This window comes from Daphnia magna, unplaced genomic scaffold (assembly GCF_020631705.1).
Source record: "Daphnia magna isolate NIES unplaced genomic scaffold, ASM2063170v1.1 Dm_contigs381, whole genome shotgun sequence".
In the NCBI taxonomy this organism is placed as follows: Eukaryota; Metazoa; Arthropoda; class Branchiopoda; order Diplostraca; family Daphniidae; genus Daphnia; species Daphnia magna.
In genome coordinates this window covers 20,062-33,678 of record NW_025533281.1, presented here as the reverse complement: position 1 = coordinate 33,678, position 13,617 = coordinate 20,062, and positions in this window count along the sequence as shown.

Genomic DNA, 13,617 nt, shown 5'->3' with positions numbered 1-13,617 from the left:
TCCCTCAAGGAACTCAGTCTCTGCCAGTGTGTCAGGAGGAGGTTGATTTTTAAAAATGTTAGTAAAATGTGAAACTATCTCTGCTGAAATGACCTTTTTGGTCGATAAGCAAGTGCCATTAGAGGCAATGATTTTATCAATGCGACACTTACGGTAGTTAATTCTGGCTCTATTTACATGAAAAATACTTGCTTCTTCTACCTCTGGGCCCTCGAAGCAGCGGGAACGAATCCCATACCCTTTAAGTGTGCTCTCCTCCCAAGACTTCGAGAATTTCCTCAACTGGTGAAAGGCAACCCAATCAAAGGTGTCTGCTTCGGCCAACTCCTGAATGCAAGACTGATAGAAAAACTTAGTTTCTCTTATCAGTCTTGCTCTTTGCCTAGAATAATCTACCGAAATGCGCTTAATACCTGGTTTCAGGACACTCTCTACCAATTTGCTACATTGCTTTCCCTAAGAGGATGATTAGCAGATTCCTGAATGAAATTAGTTACATATTTCTGATAACCTTCTTCTGACAATATCAAAGTATTTAGTTTCCACAACCCGGCAGAGGATCTGCTACGTTTCGGGAGATCGAGATTGCAAGTAAGTGTTGTTTGAACTGACTGATGGTCACTAATTGATAAAGACTGCAAAGAAATATTTAAAAATTTATCTGCAAAAGATCGACTAGCATAAATCCTATCAAGCCTAGAAGAACCCGAATAGTAATGGAAAGTGTGACCTGGTTCACTATGATTTAGCTTTTTCCAGATGTCTTACGGATCGAGACCAGTAACCATCTCCTTTAAAGCATAGCTAACGACACTACTGGGGATAGGGAGAGACTGGGTATTTGCCCTATCTTGCATGTCGTCAACGCAGTTAAAATCGCCCATCAACACGAAGGGCAGTCGAGTGGTAACTGAGTAGGCAGGAACGGTTTGTCGAAGAAAAGTGTTTCTCTCGTTCTTAGCCTGTTTACCTGACGGGGCATAAATATTAATCAACGTAAAACATTTTACGTCGATAGAGATAAGCCTTCCATCAGGTTCAAGAAGCAATCGAGAATATTCCAGACCATGCTTAATGAGAATGGCTGTTCCGTTTTTGTTGGCACAAAAAAACCAATGGAATGTTTAGCTAAGGGAATTACTACGGGATTCTGTTTAATGGTTTCTGTCTTTTTAGTCATTTTGGGAACAGGTTTTTGGACAATGGTGGATTCCTGGTTTCGTTTTAATGTCGGGCAGTTGTAGCTAAAGTGGGTCTCATCGTCACAAAGTCTGCAAGTAGGCTTTTGTCCGTCATACTTTACCATGGCACGATAACTGCCAATTGTAAAGTATGACGGAATGTTTTTCGTCACCGTCATTCGTACGATCATCCAAGTGGCAAGGACAGGGTATAAAACTTCATCCTCTGCCACCCGATAGCGTTCCCACCGAGCTTCAATTACATTCCCAAAGTTCTTTAGACGTGTCTGAACTACTCCCAAGTCTATATTCTGTGGAATCCCTGCAATTCGAACAAATTTCTCTTGGATATTGCTATCCCTTATGACTACGCCAACTTCTTTCCCCTCCAATTCGGTCCTGACGATACCCCTGTGTTGGGACAAAAAACTTGAGGTGTATGCCTCTGATATTGTCGCACCCACTTCTTGATGCGGCACTTTCTTTAATGGGACACGGGGGTTTTCTTAAAAGACAGTGTATTTGGTGAGACGAGCACGAAACGTATACACTGACAAGGGGAAGTACGAACTGCGAGAGCGGATGCTAGTAGGCCTGGCTTTTTATACGCAAGGCCTACTAGATGACGCGGGAAGTAAAACCTATTGTGATGGTCAAGCAGATTGCCTGGTTGACCCCTTTTGGGCCAAGGTGACACATCACGGAAGAGAAAGCGTGAGCTATCCCCCTCCGTGCTACGTCCCTTCCTAGCCATTAACACGTGGATGTCCGACCTGCTGGTTAATCGGACATACACGTGTCATTATTGCTTTGCGTATGCCTGGCCCGTTGCTAGGCCAGACCTACCCGTGACAGGTCCCCCCTCTTGAAGGCAGGCGACCCGACTGCAAGTACGTCATTACCCTGCATCTCCACCACTTGTCGCACCCACTTCTTGATGCGGCACTTTCTTTAATGGGACACGGGGGTTTTCTTAAAAGACAGTGTATTTGGTGAGACGAGCACGAAACGTATACACTGACAAGGGGAAGTACGAACTGCGAGAGCGGATGCTAGTAGGCCTGGCTTTTTATACGCAAGGCCTACTAGATGACGCGGGAAGTAAAACCTATTGTGATGGTCAAGCAGATTGCCTGGTTGACCCCTTTTGGGCCAAGGTGACACATCACGGAAGAGAAAGCGTGAGCTATCCCCCTCCGTGCTACGTCCCTTCCTAGCCATTAACACGTGGATGTCCGACCTGCTGGTTAATCGGACATACACGTGTCATTATTGCTTTGCGTATGCCTGGCCCATTGCTAGGCCAGACCTACCCGTGACAATATAAACGTAATTCTAGCGACCTGGTTTCTCGTATCTAGCACAGCAACTAGGCCTAAGAGATCCTATGGCTCAACCCTCAAACTACGCACGAAACCATGAACTGTACGCATACTCAATCTCGGGAATTGAACCCCAAAATCAATATCTACACTATTGAGCCACTTGGCAGCCATTGTCCCCTAGACAATGTAAACAAACTGCCAAAAGGGGGGAGGGGAAGGTCCCCACGCACGTGAACAAACACACAAATAAAACAATTTGGGGCAAAACACAACAAAAACAGCTAAATTATACAAAATAAACACTCAAAAACACGAATATAACAACAAAAAGTAATAAAAAATAACAAAAACTCACAAAATGATGGAAAAACGTGAGAACACAAAAAGACGTCTGCATCCGACGCAGCTTAATTTGTGGGATATAATAATACTAATTATAATAATAATTAAGGATATTGGACTGGTAACCATCGTGTTCGTTGAGCCACTATTGTTCTATGAGATAGAAATTCACATTCCTCGGTAAAGTCACTGCTGGTAAAATACCGCTCTACACTTCCATTGTTGGTGTTTAAAAAAATAGCTATCAGTGTGTACGAGATGAAATAACAAAATTTACCACTAGATGGCGTTTAATAAAGTATCAAAATACACCACGAAATGGTTTTAACTACAACTTTGATTCATTTACGAAACTTTTGCTGGCTATAAATGGTTTGATGCCAACAGCATCCCGTATTCACAAGCGGTCACCCTTGTAGGTACTTTTTATTTATTTATTTTTTTTTTAACTCTTGCTGGTTATTAAAGGTTTGATGCCAACAGCATCCCGTATTTCCAAGCTGTCACCCTTCTAGGTACTTTTTTTTTTTTTTTTTTTTTACAAATTTTAGCTTCTAAACCATTTTTGGTAAAGGGGGTATTTTCTTAATTCATTCTCTAAAATTTTAATTGAGTTGAAAAAATAACACGTAACATTTTTTTCCTCTTTTTCCATACAATTAAACTTAGATTAGCTGCTAAAAATATTGCTTTATTTTGGCTTTCCTTCGGATCAGCGGGGAAATCAAATAAATAAATTTGTTGTGCAGTTGGAATGAAAGTGTAACCGTATATTCAAGGTATAGAATAGATGGTAGGCGTACTCGAGATGGCGCATATGGACGAAAAAATGATATTCCATAAATGGCAACGTTTAGGTCGAATGGGACAGATTTTGCATGGATTTATATGGGACTACCACAAATTAATTCATTCAACTTTTAGAAAAAAAATAATTTTACTAAAATAAAATCTGATTCATATGTAGAATTGTTTTCTTTATATAGCTCATTTTATTTAAAAAGTGTTTAAATTTTTAAATAATTACTAAAAATTTAAGAAAGGAAAAAGCCTAATTAGGCGACAGCAGCATATTTTGTGGCACTACTGCCAGTATAAAGGATTTTTTAAAAAGGGGCGGTCCTTTAACATGTATTTTTTTATGCTTCGAAAGCTTGTCAAACTGCAGGACTTGTGTGGAGGTAAAATTTGAAAGTAATTTTTAAATTTTAATAATTTCCACATAGTTTGGTTCCGCAATTTGACAAGCTTTTGAAGCATAAAATAAACAAGTCAAAGGACCGCCCCTTTTTAAAAAATCTACTATTGCCACAAAATGTACTGCTGTCGCCTAAATAACCTATGCGTTTTTCGTATTTTTAATAATTATTTAGAAATAAAAAAAATCATTCTAATAAAATGAGCTGTATTAAGAAAGCAATTCTACATTTAAATCAGATTTTTTAAAAGTAAAATAATTTTTTTTAAAGATGAATTTATCAATTCGCGGTAATCCCATATAAGCCCATGCAAAATCTGCCCCATTCGACCTAAACGTTGCCATTTACGGAATATCAAGATCTGGTCCAGATTTTTGAGGGAAGGGCTACAGGAGTACGCCTACCATGCTATTATACCATGGTATATTGATGAAATTTTTCTTATAACAATTTTTACTGCTGGTTTTGTTACTTTGCATTTGAAAAAATGGTCTAGGTTTTCCTGTTCGTCGCACTGGTCACATTTTGGGTTGATTTCCTGCTTAAATTTGATCAATCTGTCTTTTGTTGGAAGAATGTTGTGTTTTTGTAAAAACATGTGTTCTTTTAATTGAGGTGATAAAAAAATTTTTATCATTGCTTTAAAACCAGATTTTTAATTTACATTTGGCATTTTTAAAATGATTTTTGGAGGATTTTGTTCAATCAAAATTAGACTAGAGTAAATTTCTTTGGCTGTAATTTTCTGGGTTAGGTTCTTCTTTCCTGACAATTTTATGATGGATTCGATTGACGACATTAAAAACTTCGGAGGTGTTTCACAGTTTGGTCCTGGTTTCACTGGAAAAATGTTTCTTAACCGAAGACCAATCCAATATTTTAAAACTTTAACATTTTCACAATTTTTTGTGTTTGTGAATTGATTTAAAATTGTTTTTAAGAATAGGGAATTATACTTAACTTTTACATTTACAAGATTTAAACCTCCTTCTGATACGCTTTGGTATAGCTCCTTTTTTTGCTATGGTTTCTAGCTGATACCTCCATATAAAATTGTGCCCTAATTGTTGAATTTTGTCTGAATGTTCTTTGGGTACTGGTAAAATTTTGGTTAAGTGTGATAACTTAGGAACAATAAAACTGTTAAAAAATATTACTTTTTGTTGTATTGTAAGCAGTCTGTTAAAAGTGTGTTGAATAGTTTGCTGTATTTTTGTAACTAGTGTAGTGCAGTTTTTGTCAATGGTTGTTAAAATGTTTTGGTGCCAATGTATTCCTAGCATTTTCATTTCCACCACTGAGTTTATCCAGGTAGCTGGCCATTGGCTTACTTCCGCCCATCTACCTATTTTTAAAAGATGGGATTTTGTTTTATTGATTCTTGAATTTGTGGCTTTCTCGAAGACATCAATGCATTGTTCAAGTTTTGTAAGTTGCTCTGGGTTGTTGATAAAAATTGAAATGTCGTCTACGAAAGCACTCACTTGGTGACTTGCCTGGGCTATTTTTATTGGTTTAATGTGCTTCTTTATTAATCTTAGAAAGGGCTTAATAAAAAGAATATATAAATACATTGCCAATGGGCATCCTTGTCTTACCCCTCTTTGTAGGTAAATTTCTTCTCCAAATGCCTTGTTGATAAAAACTTTACTAGTTGAGCTTTCGTATAAAATTTTGATATAATTAATAAATGTGTCCTGGAATCCAAATTTCAATAACACTTGATATAAAAAGGTCCGATCTACCATGTCATAAGCTTTTTCGAAATCAAGACTTACAATTGCTGCACCTATTGTTCTGTTTCTACACAGAAATTCTTTTCCTAGTTTACTGTCATATTGCTCTTGGGTTGAATAATGTACAATAAGATTTCTAAATGTTATTAAATTCTGGGTTATATCTCTGTTTTTAATTCCACCGGTTTTTTCTTCACTGATAATATTCGGTAAAATATTTTTAAGTCTTAAAGTTAAAATTTTTGCTAAAATTTTGTAGTCTGAACATAAAAGGCTAATTGGTCTCCAATTTCCTAATACGCTTCTGCTACCTCCTTTGTGGATAAGAGTTATTATTCCAGTGGATTGTGTTTTACTAATATTTTGAGAGTTTAAAATAAACCTGTACATTTCCGTAATTTCATTCTTTAAAAGAGGCAAAATTTTTTAATAAAATTCAATGGGTAACCCATCAATGCCTGGTGATTTCCCTTCCTGTAATGTGTTAATTGCATTCAACACTTCTTTTTGAGAAATTTCTTTTACAAGTTGTTGACAAGATTTCTTAGGTAATGTCCTTCGGGAAATTTTTTTGAAAAAAATTGTCTATAGACATGTAACGTGGGCCAAAGATAAACAGATTTTGGATCCAAGATTTCTAAATTTCAATCAATTTATAGTGTTCATCTGCTGTAGTCTACTGTCCGGAATTAGCAACACGGGAGCTTATGTAAAAAAAATGAAAATGCAATAACGAATTTGAAGAATTTTATACAACAAATGTACTACCGAATGCAATAGTTTTTTAAAATACACTTCTGGGAATCTAACCATATCAATATTGGCTAGGATAATGTAAGTTTAAGACCTATTAAGCGACTTAAAAATTTTTCAAAAATTAGAAAAACAATGACATTTGAAGAAAAATGTTTTATTTCCGCATGAGTATTGAACAATTAAACTTAATGAGGCCAGCGCAACACCTTACCACTACGTTGTTATTGACATAATGCGACTAGTATGAATAGCAGTTTAATTTTACATAATCTGCAGCAGTATACTGTCCGGAATTAGCAACACGGGGACTTATGTAAAAAAAATGAGAATGCAATCGTGAATTAGATGAAGATTTTTCCTAAAAAATAGACAACAAATTGAATTGTCTTGTAAAAGCAATTTCAGGGAATGCAACCATATAAATATTACTTAGGATAGATTAAGTTTAAGACATACTAAGCGACTTAAAAATTTAACAAAATATACGCATAAAAAGGAAAAAACTAAATAAATTTTGTGTTGCAAAGAGAATTGATCCATTGATCTTGGTATTATGAGCCCAACACTTTACCGCTGAGCTATCACACACATACATGTGGATATAGCATAAAAATTAGTTATCTTGTCGCCGCTGTGTAACTTTCTTCTCCATAGTCTCCGTTCTGGCAGCATGTTTACTACTGCAATATAAAAAAATATATAAAAATCTACTGCTTAAAACATTTTGTTAAAGAAAACACTTACTGTTTAGTGACTGTTATACAGCCTTCTGCACTGACTGCAATGCATTGACAGTTGTAAGGTTACGCAAACAAAATCAAATTCACTGCCTAGGATTCGGCAACCAGCTAGGTAACATTACGCAAATTAATTTTTTAAAACCGTAATAGAATCAAATGAAAAAGCAACTATACCACGTATTAAATTTTGACAGAATTTTGTACAAAATTTGGGGACGATTGGTCATTCAGGGAAGAAACGTATATGGAAATACATAATGGACATTAAACCTTCTGAGATCTACTACTACTACCCTACCCCCTATACCCCACACCCTAAAATTGTTATAGTCCTTCGGTATATATACATATATACCCTCAGGGATAATATCCTCGGTTAAAATGGATTGTATATTTTCTAAAACGTTCCATCTTTGATCTATGCTGTAAGGTTTTAATGTGTATAGTTCTTTGTAAAACTCATGTATTATTTCGTTTATTTCTTTGTTTTGCGTTCCATTATTTTCCAAGTTGTTTATAGTTCGACCTTTCCCATAAGTTTTTTCTTTGATCAAGTTCGCTACTGTGCTGACCTCATTATTTATTAGATAATTTAATTTTCCCCTAATTTGTTTTCCACCTTCCTCTACCCTATGAATTTCTTTTAATTTATTTTTAAACATATAATAGTCATCCAGATTTCTTCCCCCGTTATCAATTTCTATCTTGACTTGATCGAGGCATTTTTAAAAAAATTTTTTAATTGAAATTCTTTTCTTTCGTTTTAATTTTGCAGTTTGTTTGACTTAGTTTTTTTAATTTTTCTTTAATTTCTTTTTCCCACCAATTAATTATGGATTGATACTCGTTTATTTTACTTTTGGCATTTAAAATAAATATTTCTATTTCTTCCTGAAAATCTGGGTCTTCAAGTACACTGGTATTAAGTTTCCACAAAATGTCTTTATTCACTGGTTTACATACACTTTCCTCCATTTCTAACATGACGGCTACATGGTCACTGTATGCAAAATTTATATTTATGCAATTTTTTATGTTATGTTTTTGTTTTGACGGTATATAAATTCTATCTATTCTCGATTTTCCATTTGGGCTGACAAAAGTGTATGCATTTATATTTGGGTTGACTGTTCTAAAAGCTTCAATATATTTTAGTCTGACAGTTAAATTTTTAAGTTGATGGTTAATTTTCTTTTTTCTTCCTTCTCTATCTCTTTCGTAAATTATACAGTTAAAATCTCCAAATATTATTGTGTTCTCATCATTAGCTTTTAAAAATTTGGTAGGACATGCAGGAAAAATAAATGTCGGTTTGCTGCTGCTTCATTATGTGTTAGGGCATAAATATTTACTATGGTTACGTTTTTAAAATGTGCTCGGATTATTCTGCCTGATTCCTCTTTTTCTATGTTAATTAACTCTATTTCCTTTTTGTATATAATCATTGTTCCAGACCTTTTGTTTTCTATATTGTTATTGATTATTGCTAGATAAGCACTATTCAGTTCCTTAAAGTTATTAATGTTAGTTTCTTGTAAGGATAGGAAGTCTGGGTTATATTGGAGTAAAAATTTATTTAAAAATTCTTGTTTGCTTCTGTCTTTAATTCCATTTATATTAAGTGTTAAAATTTTTATCATTTTAATTTAAATTTTGTATTTCAAAATGATTTAAACTATTGGTGTAAAATTCGTGTTTTGATTGCTTGGATCTCTTTCTTCTCCTTCAATATCTGGAGGTATATCAGAGTAAAATTCTTGTTCCTCTTCTCCTTCCAATGATACCTCTCTTTCACTTGTTAATAGTGTTATTCTTATCTTTTTCGAGTTTCCTCTGTCAGGAACTATTTCGGCAATTTCCTTTTCAGTCTGTGATAGTTCTTTGGTTGTGTAATAGACCGCAGCAACTCCTCCTAGCAACAGCAGCCCCACCCAGCAAGAAGGTCGTCACGAATGCAACCTTCCCTGCGGATAATAGTTAATGATAAAAGTAAAAGTTATTGTAAACCCCTCCCTTCTTAACCTTCAATCTGGTCATCAACCTGCACATGGTTGTATCGTCTTAAGTAGAGTTAGTTTACTGGCAAATACACAGTCTAGAAACTATTACATTTGGAGGTCCCAACGAGACTGCAAGAATAACAACGAGACAGCAAGAATAACAACGAGACTCTGGAAGAAAAGTTTCTGATCTGTGCTTCATTCGCCAGCGGCAAGTATTCAACGCTTCTATCACCAAGTCTTCAAGCAACCGACATCGGAACATCATCGAGGTAAGCGAATGCCGTTCGATTCACCTGTACAAAAGACTGCTCTCAACGAGAACACACTACTACCTTTATACCCCGTACTACAAGAATCTGATTTAACCAACCAAGACCCAAACCTAAGTCACCATCGAGAACAATTTTTGGACCATTGGAAGACCTTAATAGACTTAGAATTTAAGCAAGACTTAGAAAAAAGTAAAGCATATCAGACAACCTCAACAACTGAAAATATCCGACAGTTACAAACACAGAAACAAGAAGCAAGTCAGGCGACGCAAAATTCGCTGCATTTTTACACTTATTACCTTCTAGAAAAAACTTTAAAAGTAGCAGATGGTGTAACGAGGACGAACCAGGAGAAATAACCAAACTAGTGGGAGATATAAACGAACTGACCTTGCCGACAGACAGTGGAGACAAGTCACTCCACTACGAGCTGGAAATAGAACAAGCAAACGATTTTGAACAAACAATAGAAAACCTGAAAACGCAAATAGAACACTTAAACAAAACAATCATCTATTTGGAGCAACTAAATCAGCAGCTTAAAAAGTAGGTCGACTAGGGCGTAACACACAAAGACGAGGACGCTTCGGAAAAAAACGTTTGCGAATACCCGCAAGAAAAATCCCAAGGATGACGATATTCCAGCAACTGAGCAGGACGACGAAGACGCAAAGAAAGTGAATAGGTACAGTATGATGCACAAAAAGGTGAACACCGATTTTTTTTTAAAAGCCATCTATGGGTAGGTAATATTAACTGTATACTTTTTTCAATAGAGGAAGGGTGGATTTGGCGGAAAATCACCATAAGCGGAGGCTGGGTAGTTTAAGTGTAGACACCTCTCTGTAATGCTTCTGGCGATAGGAATAAATGTCTGGAAAAAAGTGTGTGTTGTATTTTTCTTAGACACCCGAACCCTTCCCCCCCCCAGGCGAAGAAGAAAATTTATAGGATTATCTAACAATCACGATGTCAAACTCTTTCACCCGTCATTGTAATGATTACACCAAACAAGCACGTATGAAAACATTCAAATAAAAACGCATAATCATATGTTCTTATAAAAATATTATTAGTAATCGATACTAATATAGTTGCACGAAACAATGAATGGGACGACAATCAAAAGATACGTTTCTTTTCTGATCGATTGAAAGGCGAAGCCTTCGAATGGCATGAAAACTACGCTGAAGAGGAAGGCGATGATCTAAATTACCAGGATTGGAAAGAAGCACTAATAACAAGATTTCAAGACACCTACGACTTAGCTACGCTGGAGAAAAAACTTTCAAAATTAACTCAAAAACCGGAAGAAAACTGCAGAGCTTTTGTGTCAAGGTTAAATAATCTTTACGATACCATCGCTGGTAAAGAAGAAAGGGCTGACCATAACCAAACTATTATTGAAGGGCAATTACTAAACAAAGTGAAAAAGATGAGGGATCACAGAAAAAGCAAAATCCTACTACAAGGATTGCTACCAAAGTATAAAGCAGAACTTTATCTACGAATGCCAGAAAACACAGAGGACTTTGACGCATTATGTAAACAACTTTTCATTTCTGAAAAAATTCTACACACAAAAGAAGCTACAGACGACAAGGAGATGTCAGCTGTTATAGCCGGGATAACGCATCACGAAAAACAACAAGACGATAAAATCCAACTACTTGAGCAAAAATTATCAGAGGCTCTATCAGAATTAAAATGTACTAATACGAAACGTGGATCCTCACAGGAAAACGACGTTACCATAGCTGCAACTGACCAATACGAAAACAGAAGACCACGTCCAAGTGAACGTTACTCAAGATCACGTGATTCGCGAGTGCGATTTGCTGACAGTCATAACAGCCGAGAATCAAGTCGAGAAAGAAGTCTAAGTAGAAACAGGGACAACAGCCCTACCGCAGAGATTACAATTCGTCAGGACGAAGAAATTATAATCCTTCAGGATACAGGCAAACCAGATTTCCATCTCACCAACGTCCCTCATATCGGAACGACTACCCCAACCGACAAGGAAACTAAAGCAGACCAAACAACTACAGACAACAAGCACGTTATAACAGCAACCAACATCTACAGCAACAAAAACAAACTGGCAACAACCCTCGAACTACTGAAAATCAAGAAATAACCTGCTACAAGTGTAACCGAAGAGGACATATTGCAAGAGAATGTTGGACAGATATGGCACGTACCAACAACCAAGGTCCCCGATAAACACCATTAAACCAATCAGTAACTCCCAACTAACATACAATTTAGGATCAGATGTAGAAGTAGAAATTCCAAAACTGATACGTATTCCCGTTAGAATTTTTAATAAGGAAATCATAGCTTTAGTGGACACAGGCGCAGCAGCTAGTTTAGTATCCAGTAAAATATTAGATACTCTAGAGTGCAATGAGAACCTAAAACAAGTAGAAAATGCGAATCATTCTATTTTTAGAACGGTGTCGGGGCAAGAACTTAAATCGATAGGGAAATTTGAATTTTCAGTTATTATCAATGATAATCATATTATTGACCATCACTTTTATGTTATGAAAAACTTAAATGAACAATGCATCTTAGAATTAGATTTCTTATCTAACAATAATGTGAAGATTAATACTAGAAATCGTCAAATATGTTATGATCACTTTGGAGTAGAACATAATTTTGGAAGTAATACCATGCCCATTTATAGCATAACATTTAGCAAAGCAGGCATCCATATACCACTAATCCCGATTGATAGAGAAGACGAAGATCTTACACAACAAGATTATCGTAATTTAGAATCCTTCACTCAATTAGACTTTAATAATAAAACTAAGCAGATAGCTAAGATTGTTGAAAAAGAAGAACAAGCACTCAATGTATCAGACGACATACAAACTAAAATTGAAATTTTACTAAAGAAACACGAAGATCTTTTCGCAGACCAAGAATCCGACTTGGGTCTAGCTATACAAGTGAAACATCACATCAACATAGGCCATAACGCTCGCATTAATCAAAGACTGCGAAGAACACCCGAATCCCTAAAACTTGTTTTTAAGACTAAAATAGAGGTAATGCTAAGTAACAAAATAATAAGAGAAAGCCACAGTCCTTTTGCTGCAGCCATAGTTATGGTACCTAAAAAGATGGAGAAATGCGACTGTGCATCGACTACAGAGCTTTGAACAAAATCACTGTTAAGGATAAGTACCCTCTACCTAGGATAGATGACACAATTGACGCGTTGTGCGGATCAGTTTATTTTTCTACATTGGACTTACTAAGCGGCTACTGGAAAATAGAAATAGAAGAAAGTGATAAACACAAAACAGCTTTCATTTGTGAATTTGGCCAATACGAATTTAATCGAATGCCATTTGGTTTAACAAATGCACCCAGCACTTTTCAAAGAGCAATGAATAACATATTGAAAACGGTATTGTACAAGTTCGCATTGGTTTACCTAGATGACATCATAGTGTTCAGTAACTCAATTACTGATCATGTGACACACTTGGAAGCAGTTTTTAGACTTCTTAAACAAGCGGGTTTAAAGTTGAAAAGGAAGAAGTGTGAATTTTTTAAAGAAGAATTAGATTATTTAGGATACATCGTATCCGGGAAAGGAATAACACCAAGTACAAAAAAGTTTGACGCAATTATTAAGTATCCCGCTCCCAAAAACGTAAAAGAATTGAGCTCATTTTTAGGTCTAGCCAGCTACTACAGAAAATTCATTCGGGCTTTTGCTGATAAAGCCCATCCACTAACTGCGCTCACTAAAAAGTCAACGGAATGGAAATGAAGGGAGGAACAAAGGGAAGCCTTTGATTGTATTAAGAACTGTCTCATCACTTGACCTGTTCTAGGTTATCCGGATTTTTCTCGAGAATTTATCATCTACACGGATGCTTCAGGATATGGAATAGGAGCAGTCTTGGCTCAAATACAACCTCCACCTCAATCAGCGGATTTAGCGGAGTCCGACGGACAGGACCTTCGTAAATCAGACGACGTAGAAGTCGTCATAGCCTATACCTCTAAACATCTGAACGACCACGAGGCCAAGTGG